This window comes from Pan troglodytes, chromosome 11, assembly GCF_028858775.2.
Source record: "Pan troglodytes isolate AG18354 chromosome 11, NHGRI_mPanTro3-v2.0_pri, whole genome shotgun sequence".
NCBI classification, from domain to species: domain Eukaryota; kingdom Metazoa; phylum Chordata; class Mammalia; order Primates; family Hominidae; genus Pan; species Pan troglodytes.
In genome coordinates, this window is record NC_072409.2 from 40,699,606 (window position 1) to 40,710,591 (window position 10,986).

Sequence of the window (10,986 nt, forward strand, 5' to 3'; positions counted from 1 at the left end):
TGTCTTTCTGTATACTAGCAATAAAAAATTCAAAGCAGAAATTAAGAAAACAATTCCATTTACAATAGCATCAAAAATAATAAAATATGCAGGAATAAATTTAACCAAGGAGGTGCAAGATGTACATTGAAAGCTACAAAACATTGCTGAAAGAAGTTAAAGAAAACCTAAATAAGTAAAAAGACATTCCTGTGTTTACGCGTTGGCAGACTTAATATTGATAAGACGTCAAGATTACCCAAAGTTATCTACAGACTCAATGCAATTCCCGTAAAAAAATCCAATGGTTTATTTTGCAGAAATGGAAAAACTCACCCTAAAATTTATGTGGAATTTCAAGGGATCCAGAATCGCCAAAACAATCTTAACAAAGAATGAAGTTGGAGGACTCTTTCGTTCCAATTTCAAAACTTACCACAAAGCTACGGTAATCAAAACATGTGGTACTGGCATGCAGACCAGGGGAACAGGCTAATAGGCATATTAGACCAATGGAATAGAATTAAGCATCCACAAATAAACCCTCACATCTATGGTCAGCTGATTTTTGAAAAGGGTGCCAAGGCCATTCAATGGGGAAAAACAGTCTCTTCAACAAATGGTGCTGGAAAAACTGGATATCCACATATAAAAGAATGAAGTTGGACCCTTACCTTATGTCATACACAAAAATTAATTCAAAATTGATTAAAGATCTAAATGTAAGAGCTAAAATTATAAAAACTTTGGAAAAAAATCATAGGGGCAAATCTTCATGACCTTGATTTGGTAATGGTTTCTTTTCTTTTGTTTTCTTTTCCTGAGACAGGTCTTACTCTGTGGCCTAGGCTAAAGTTCAGTGGTGTGATCACGGTTCACTGCAGCCTCAATCTCTTGGGCTCAAGTGATCCTCCCAACTCAGCCTGTCGAGTAACTGGGACTACAGGTGGACGCCACCACACCTGGCCAACTTTTGTATTTTTTGTAGCGACAGGGTTTTGCCATGTTGCCCAGGCTGGTCTTGAATTCCTGGGTTCAAGCAATCCACCCAACTCGGCCTCCCAAAGTGCTGGGATTACAGGTGTGAACCCACTGCACCCAGCCTGGCAATGGTTTCTTAACATCATTTTTTGACATTAAAAGCATAGGCAACAACAGCAAAAATAGATACATTGTGTACCTTCTCAAAACCAAAAACTTTCTTGAATCAAATGAAACTATCAAGTGAGTAAAAAGACAATCCATGGAAAGGGAGAAAATATTTTCAAATCACACATTTGATAAAGTTTAATATCCAGAATATACAAAGAATTCTTACAACTGAAGAACAAAGAAACACCCAAACTACCCAATTAAAAATGGACAAAAGACTACAACAGACATTACTCCAAAGAAGTTATATAGGTGGCCAATCAACATGTGAAAAGAAGCTCAACCTTATTGGTCATTATGGATATGCAAATAAAAACCACAATGAGATATCATTTCACATCTACTAGAAAAGGTAAAATTAAAAATGTGAAAAATAACAAGTGTTGGAGATGATGTAGAAAAACTGGAAACCTCATACACTGCTCTTGGGAATGTAAAATGGTGCAGCTACTGTTGAAACACTTTGGCAGTTCCTTAAAAAGTTAAATATAGAGTTACCATATGACCCAACAATTTCACTCCTAGGTATATACCCAAAGTAACTGAAAACAAGTGTTGAAAGAAACACTTGTACAAGAATGTTCACAGCAGCACTATTCGAAAATAGCTAAAAGGTGAAAACAATCCATGTTCAGCAACAGAGGAATAAACAAAATGTGGTATGTATGTGTGTGTGTATATATATATATATATGTCTCCTATATATGTGTGTGTACATATATTCCTATATATGTGTGTATATATTTCTATATACATCTGTATGTATATAGGAATATTATTCAGCCATAAAAAAGGAATGCAGTGCTGATATATGCAACAAAATGTATGAACCTTGAAAAAATTATGCTAAGTGAAAAAAGCCAGACACAAATGGACAAACATTGTATTATTCCACATATATAAAATATCTAGAATAGGCAAATTTATACAGACAGAAAGTAGATTAGAGCTTACTAGGGACTGGGGACCAAGGGAATGGGAAGTTATTGTTTAGTGACTACACAGTTTTTGTTTGGAGTGACCAAAAAAATTTGGGACTAGATGGTGGTAACAGTTGTACAACACTGTAAATGTAATTAATGCCACTGAATTGCACACTTAAACGTGGTTAAAATGGCAGATTTTCTGTTACACATGTATTTTACCACAATCAAAAGAAGAAAAAACTTGTATGTCTCTGCCCGCCCCTCCCAAGGTTACTATAGCACCCGATACAAAATAGAAACACAGTAGGTGTTTGAACTGAGTTAGGCCCGAGGCTGGGAGCCCAAGAGCCTATGCAGAAAATGTTTAATGCTTCTGTTTTCTACAGAAATATTTATAGATTGACCATACAAAAGATAGTCAACCTTTTTCCTTCCTAGAGCTACCCGTGAATCTGGTGCCAAGGCAAGAGAGGAAAAGTCGATTTCTTATCTTTCTGAGACTGGCGGTGGCCCTTGCCAATTCAAGGTAAGTACATTTTTCCACGGAGCTGTTTTCCTCTCAAGGAGCTCTAGTTGTATTTGGAGAGTTCTTCTCCAACTAGTTCAGGCAATACAGCTACTCAGGGTTGAAGAAGGAGAGCTAATCTCAGAAGGATGAGTCACTGTGGTTTTCAGAGCCAGGATGAAGGGGGAATAAGGGCAAATTCAAAACAAGTGGAGGGGATGCTGCAGCACATGTGAGATGGAGGGCATGACAGTTCACTCCATACAGTCGTAGGTATGAAAACAAATTGCTATGTTCATACCATCGGCAGCAGGCATGAGAATCAGCGCCTTTGTCCATAGCAGCTTGGAGCTGAGTGGGGTTTTTGCAGATAGTTGCCCTCATTTTGGAAGGGCATCTGGTCTCCATGTGAAATTCCTCAGCCCCTTATTAAGCACCTACTATCTGCCAGGAATACAAAATGAATGAGGTAAGGAATGAAGTACTGTACGTGCCACAACATGGATAAAACTAAAAAAAAAAATTATGCTAAGTGTAAGAAGCCAGACACAAAAGACCACATATTATATGATTCTGTTGATACATAGTGTCAGAAAAAGCCAATCTATAGAAGCAACTGATAGTGGTTTGCCTGGGGCTGGCAATGGAAATAAGGATTGATTGCAAATGGGCATGAGGAATCTTTGTGGGATGATGGAAAGACTTCTGAAACTAGACTATGGTGATGGTTACACAATTCCGTGAATTTACTAAAAGTCATAGCATTGTACACTTAAATGGGTGAATTTCATGGTGTGTAAGTTATACTTCAATAAAGCTTTACAAAAATTGTGAGGTTGGCCAGGCACGGTGGCTCACTTCTGTAATCCCAGCACTTTGGGAGGCTGAGGGGGGTGGATCACTTGGGGTCAGGAGTTTGAGACCAGGCTGACCAACATTGTGAAACCCCGTCTCTACTAAAAATACAAAATTAGCCGGGTGTGGTGGTGCACACCTGTAGTCCCAGCTATTCGGGAGGCTGAGGCAGGAGAATCACTTGAACCCGGGAGGCGGAGGTTGTAGTGAGCCGAGATCACGCTATTGCACTCCAGCCTGGGCAACAAGAGCAAAACTCCATCTCACAAAAAAAAAAAAAAAAAAAAAAAAAATCGTGAGGCCCCAGACTCTTCTTTGGGAATGTGGGCCTTCGTCAGGGAGAGGGACTTGGAGGATGCACATTTGACCTTGAGGTGGAGCCAGCATGTGCCAGACGCAGCTCCAGCACTCAGGGGGAAGTAGGGGGAAGGGGACAGGCCCTTTTCCACTGTGGGAAGCACACTGTGCCCCCAGTGCACATTCTACACCTCTGCCACAGGCCCTTCTCACTCTTACCACCTTGGTCCTTGTCACCACCTGCCCCTGAGGGATGCTTTGCCTCTGGACAGTTAGCAATGGGAAGAAAAGCTGCACTGGGTCAGACGGCAGGAGACTGGTTATGGCCAGGGCCTGAGCAACTGATTCACCTGTGTAACTGTGGGCAAGATCTGTGCATTTTCAGCATTGAAGAGAGGCTGTGAGGCTGGGCTACGTGTCTAGTTCTCTCTTCATGGTTAGGGAGCTAGGGAAGAATGGCCCATGGAGATGGGCAGATGGACATCCAGCTGGTAAAGCACATCTGCATCTGGCTCATAACTGCCCTGTGCAGGAGGTTGGTGGGAGCAGGCTAAGAATTGCTCCCTCCAGTTCCCTAAGTGGTCTCCTCCTGTTGTTCCGAGTGTGCCGGCCCATCCCAGGACCTCTGGACAACCCTATCCCCAGCAAGCAGAGGATAAACACCCAGCCCAGGAGGGGACCTCCAGACCCCTGCCAGTGTCTGCTCTGATTGGTCTTTGCTATCCTGGTGGTTTTTTCAGTCAGCCCACTTCTACGCTTAGAACATGGAGGCCTGGAGGGAGAAAGGGCTGTGATGCTGTTCAGACAGCAAGGAATGATTTAAGCCCTGGTGTCCTGTTTCTTCCCAATAGGTGGTCTCTCTGGGCTCCTGCACAGCAGGCTTTTCAGTGGAGGCTGGAAGGGTCTGGAGCTGACTCCAAGACATGGTCTTTCTCTCCATAGATGGTGGAAAGCTGCACTTGAAGTCCAACTCTGTCCTGGGGGAATAATTATGTTCCCTCTCTTGGGAGCCTTTCTTCAGGGAGCTTGATGGTTCCAACCCACCCAGGAGCCTGGGACATCTGTGCCCCTGGGCAATCCCCTGCAGGTGAGTCATAGGGAAGGAGGAGACAGTTTCATTATGAAAGGGGCCACCCACCAGGGCTTTATCATCCAGCATAATAGGAAAGTAATTGCCTCTATTTATCCAGGGCCTAACATGAGCCTGGCACTGTGGTAGGTGCGTCCTACGCTTTATCCCACTTAATCCTTACAGTATCATAGCAAAAACATAGGAAATATTACTTAAATTTTACCAAAGAGGAAACTGAGGCTCAGAGAGTAAGGAAATCTGGTTTGCATTCCCTACCCTCAGCACCTGTTGAAATCTTACTCACGGGTCGAGATCCATCTCTGGTGCCTGTGGCTCTCCTCAGAGCCATCTCAGGGCCTCCAGGCCACCACCTCTGCTTGTCTCCCATGGCATTTTGGCTGTGGACTATGGATCTTTAAGACCATGTTAGTTGCCCCACTCGGCTGGGAGCTCCTGGAGGGCAGGAAGCTGGTCCTACTGGGTTCTGTCCCCGGAGCCTGGCCAGGCATCTGGGAATTGGGTTGGATTGGCCCCCAATTTACAAACTGGGTCAAGACCCAGGGGCAACAATAAGAAGGAGGAATGTAAGAACAGCAGTGGTGAAAGTAAGCCATAATCCTCACACCTCCCCACTGCCCCCCCCCACACACCCCCATGCACCTCCTCCCACTCCATCCCTTCACACTGCCATCACCCCCACCAACATGAGGTTTGGTTAATGATCTCCATTAAAAAGTAATGAGGAGGAAACAATCTCAGAGAGCTTGAGTAACGAGGTCACTGCTAACAAGTGGAGGAACTGGATTCGAACCCTGGCCTGATTCCAAAGCCCATGTTCTTTTCATTGTTCCAGGGAAGTTCACCATAATTTTAGTCTTTTGATTCTGCCTTTACAATTTTTGTCATATCTACAAACCACTTGTGAGAGTAATCAATATTTTTCTTTAAATTAACTCATCTTTAAAAAATGTACATTTACTCTAAAAAGAAACTTTGGATGGAAACCCAGTATAATTTGCCATAATTAATTAAATTAATTAATTATTATAACAATGAATTCAGTTCATCCTGGAGCTGCCTACGATCACCTTTGGTGCTATGCACGTATCCTCTGGGGAATCCACACCACGCACACACTGCATGCTTCACACTGCTGCAGGAACCCTTTAAATCTCTTCTCTCCTGCTCTCTTGTTTACTGTCCATTTTGTCACATGGTGCTCAGCATCCTGGGGGCTGAGGGTTGGAAGGGACATTGGACATTGGAGAAGTCCGATATTGTCACTGAGTCTGAGAGAGCTTGTGATGTGCCCATAGGTTTGTGGTCATGTGACCCAGGTCCCACTGGGGCTTTTCACCGCTCACATTTCATTGTCCAGAACTAGCCACATGGTGCCTCTTGCTGCAGGGGGCAGGAAGTGTAGATTCTCAAACAACTAGGAAGGAAAGGAGAATCAAATAATGGTGAGCATTTAGAATATCTCCTACATATCATTCCTTACATCATTCCTATGGGGGAGGAGGTTACTAAATATTATTTCTCTTCTATAAATGAGGAAACTGAAGCCCACAGAGGAAAATTGACTAAAGCCACACAGATGGAAAGAAAAGGGGCCATGATTTGAACCCAGGCAGTCTGGCTTTGGAGTTCATGGAAAAAACCCAATGAGAATGCTTAGCATACAGTCAGCAATCTATCTGTATTATTTTCCTATAGCTGCTGAAACAAATGTTTACATTTAGGGCCCATGTGGATAAGCCAGGATATCCTACCCACATTAGGATCCTTACTTTAATCATACCTGCAAAGACCCATGTGTCATATAGAGTAATATTCACAGGTTCCCAAGATTCATGGATGCACATCTTTGGCAACATTACTCAGTTGACTGTACTGTAAGAGCTCTAATTGTCTGTGAGAGCTCTAATTATCTGAATGCTGGTTGTCTTTGTGGTCTGCCCCTTTCTCAGGGACTGATCACTTTCTACCCTGCAGGCTAGCAATTTGTCATGTTTTCCTGCTGGAATTTGAGCACCCCGAGGGTAGGGAGTGTTGTTGATTCACCTTCCCCTCTACAGAGTTGGGGACGTACAAATCACAGAATTGTGGAAATGATTGATTTGAGTGAGTTAAAATTTCTCTTGAGGGCATCAGAAATAGCTGTGGTAAAGGAGGGGTCTGTGTATGCAGTGCCCCAATGAAACATCCTTTTGAGGATGAAGAGGGGGACCAGCTGTCCTCCAGGGCTCATGTAGAACTGCTTTGCCCTGCCATTGCCTCAAGCCTACACGTTGGGTGGGGTGAGAAAATTGGCTGGCCTCTCACCAGGGCCTTTGATTCATTTACTCATTCAGCAGATGTTCATTGACTATCTCTTCACTTTAGTAACATCTTCGGCTGGAGAAGCCATGGCCATAGGAAGCTCTTTTTGGTACCATGTACAAGGACTTTGGGGTCACACCTATATGTGCAGTCCACAGGCACATTCCAAGTCAATAAGGTGGAATAGAAAGAGGCTCAGGATAACTGGGCTCAAGTCCTAACTTTGCTGTTGCCTTGAACAAGTCTTGTCTACTCTCTGGAGTGTCCACACACATCACTGTTGTTGCATTTACCATATTATTAAATTGTAATCATATATAGTTTCTGTATCCTTCTCCTTCCACAGGATGAGTTCTGTAAGGAGAGGACAGTGTCTATGTCATCTTTGTCTTCCCATTCACTATCTTAAGACCCAGTGTATCACAAACTCTTAGTAGTAGTAATAATAGTGTAGCAGTGATGATGATGACCCTGGTAAAAGCTCTCCATTTATGGAGAGCTTACTATGTGTCAAGCAGTGTTTTATGTACTTTCATGTTGAAACTCATTTCATCCTCATAACACCTCTATGAATTAAGTACTATTATTATCCACACTCTACAGATGAGGAATCTGAGGCACAGAGAGATTAAGTAACTTGCCCAAAGTTGCACAATTAGTCAGTGGTTGAGCCAGGATTTAAATTCAGATTCTCTGTCCAGAAGTCATGGTTTAAACCATTCTGTACAATGTGGTTTGTTTGAAAGATGGAACGAAATGTGAAATGAGGACCTACAAGGTCATTTTAGCTCTCATTTCCTGTGAGTCTCAAAAAAGCTTCCCTGCAACCTGTACAAAGGACCTCTGCTCTGGTCTGGCAGGGTGGACCAGGGAACACTGAGGTACAAGGTCTGGTGTCCTGAGAATGAGTGTTTGAATCCTGGTTCTGCCACTTATTGCTGTGTCTTTGAGAAAGTTATTTAACCTTTTTGAAGTTCAGTTTTCTCACAGAGCAAAAGAACACTAATACCTACGTTGTGGAGTTGTTGGTAGAATAAAAGAATAAAGTAAAACAAAATAAAAATAAAAAATAAAAGAATAAGTAAGGAAAAGTGGTTAACACCAGGGAAGCTCTCTACAGAAAACAGGGACTTTGGAATGTAATTGCCACAGAGTTGAATATTCCTCCTTAGAACAGAGCTTGGTGGGGGATTTAAGTTGGTTCACTTTTCTGAAGGATTAGTATGAGAGATCCCCATGGGAAATCAAGTGAATCCAAGATTGATCTGCTTTCTGAATGTAAAGACTTTGGATGGAAAATTAGGCTGCCCGTGTGTGTGTGTGTGTGTGTGTGTGTGTGTGTGTGTGTGTGTGTAGACTGTCTTGGGGTCAATTGCTGGGATGGGTAGGGACATATTTCAAAATGAGCAGGGACCACAGAGTGAGGAAACATGTTCAAATTCTGGCTCTGCCATTACCTTCCTGTGCCATCTGGCAGGTGGGGCCAATAATCAATCATCCTTGGGTTTCCAGTTTCCTGATTCCAAGATGAGGGGGTAGAATCTGAAGATCTCCAAGGCCTTGATGAGTGCTACCAGTCTGCAAATTCCCAAGCCAAGTTCTTCAATGAATCAAATTTCCTCCAGTAGCCATTTCTACCAAAGGAGCAACTGTTTTTCCTTCCCACTGACATGGCTATGTATTCGAACTGGATATAGGTGAGAGGCATTTTTGTCCTAGCTTCTCGGGCCCCTCCAAGGAGCTCCAAGAGGCTTAAGGATCCCAGCCATGTTGGGATAAAAATACCCAATCAATCAATAAACATTTTATTTAAAAATGATTTATTTAAAAAATCACACAATTTGAGAGCAAATACAGAAGATATGAATTAGCAAAACGAACAAAATTAAAATCTCGTACAATCGCAGGACACTGGGACCTGAAGTCTTGGAGAGGATGTAATCACTAAGTCATCCCAAGGAAGAGGGGGATGCCTACAAGAGAGGGATGCCTAATTTGGTTACCCCTAAGCCCACCGACCTTTAAGGCATGTGTAAGTGGGTGGGAACCTGCAAAAAGACTGGAAGGAGCAGCCAGAGAGGTAGGAAGAAAACCAGGAGTGCCTGTTGTCACGGAAGCTGAGGGCAAGGAGGACAGTGGTTGGGAGAATCTGATGCAGGTATATCCCTCACACTTTCCAAGGGTCACCTTATTATTTTAATCCTCCCAACAGATTGGTGAAGTGGGAACCATCATACTCTAACTTCTTTTTTTGTTTGTTTTTGTTTTTTTGAGACGGAGTCTCCCTCTGTTGCCCAGGTTGGAGTGCAGTGGCGCAATCTGGATTCACTTCAACCTCCGCCTCCTGAGTTCAAGCGATTCTCCTGCCTCAGCATCCCGAGTAGCTGGGAGTACAGGAGCATGCCACCATGCCCGGCTAGTTTTTTTGTATTTTTAGTAAAGACGGGGTTTCACCATATTGGCCAGGCTGGTCTCAAACTCCTGACCGTGTGATCCGCTCGCCTCGGCCTCCCAAAGTGTTGGGATTACAGGCATGAGCCACCGCGCCCGGCCACTTCTCCTTTTTTAATTTAAAATTTTTTATTTTGGATGACGGGTATTTATTATTTTTATATAATTCTTTGAGTCTTTTTGTCCCGCATACTTTCAAGGTTTAAAAAGGGGAAGGAGGAAAGCAGGGACTCTCAGGCCAGATCCAAAGAGTGGCTCCCCTATGGAACCGTCTTTGGGCACCCCAGACTTGAGCCTGAGCAAGTGACTAGCTCTGCTTCCTTCCCAAGGTTGGACTACAATCTCAAAGTGTTGGTGTAGAATGAGGCCCCACTGCAAGTGGCTGCCCCCAGGAGCAAGCTTACCTGCCCTCCTCTTGCCTCAGTTCCTTACTTGTTGGTTGGGACAGCAACACCACCTTAAAGCCCTGGGGAGGACTGGCCTCAAAGGCTCAAAGAAGGTGCTGGGTGACTGCAGCTCCTGTCAGACCTCCATGGGTTGTGTGTGCACCTGTGTGTATGTAGTGTGATGTATGTGTATATGTGTGTGCCTATGTGTGTATGTGTGATCACACTTCTAGGGATCCTGGTGTAAGGTCAGGATACCCTGTCCCACTCCATCCCTCTCTAACAGCAGCTCCAAGGACCATGGCCCCAGGAACTAGGCACAAGTGACAGGAGACACCTGCTATGTCTAAACCCAGTGCACGCTCAGCCCGGCCTCGCCTTTTCAAGGACGGCTGGCACAGGCCATCATCCTGGCCCACGATGATGGTGAGCATCAAACTCCAATTTCTGAAGAGGAAACTGAAGACCAGAGAGGGGAGGTAAACATCCCAAAGTCACCAGCAAGTCAGTGACAGACACAACTTTAACCCTAGTTTTGACTGGCAGTCTATGGGCATCGAGGCCACCATTCCATGTACCTAATGTGTGCCTGGCAGTGTTCCAGGCCTCACCTGCATCATTTCTAATCCTCTCAACCAGAGGATCAGAGAGGTGGCGTTTTTACCCCTAGTACACAGAGGAGGCGCTTGGGGTTCAGAGGCACGTGTGGAACTAGACCGACGCCACTCACCCCAGCAGGTGGCCAAGCGGGATGGGAGCGCGGGTCTCCCCATCCCCAGCGGTGACGGGCGGCGGCTCTTTCCTGAAGAATGGGGCGGCGTCCGCAACGGGAACCGCTGGAGGCGCTCCCCGGGACCCTGGCCCGCCCTCGCCCCCGCGCATGCCTGGCCGCTGAGGCGTGAGAGCCGCCGCCCGGGGCCTCCCCCCGCGCGCCTTGCACAACCGGCCCAGGTAAGTGCTGCGTCTCTGGGCAATTATCGCCCTCCCGCCGCCGGGGCTGGCCGCGCACAGGGCCCACGGCCAAGGGACTCGCAGCCACCC

At 44.9% G+C, this 10,986-nt stretch overlaps 1 long non-coding RNA gene across 1 annotated transcript; it reads left to right on the forward strand.

Moving 5' to 3' along the window:
* The first annotated feature begins 2,455 nt into the window (after window positions 1–2,455).
* Window positions 2,456–8,866, forward strand: LOC104007958 (uncharacterized). The gene is made up of 3 exons (XR_682338.4): window positions 2,456–2,583; window positions 4,657–4,801; window positions 8,621–8,866. It is a non-coding gene; the product is annotated as an uncharacterized LOC104007958 (long non-coding RNA).
* Window positions 8,867–10,986: the final 2,120 nt, after the last annotated feature.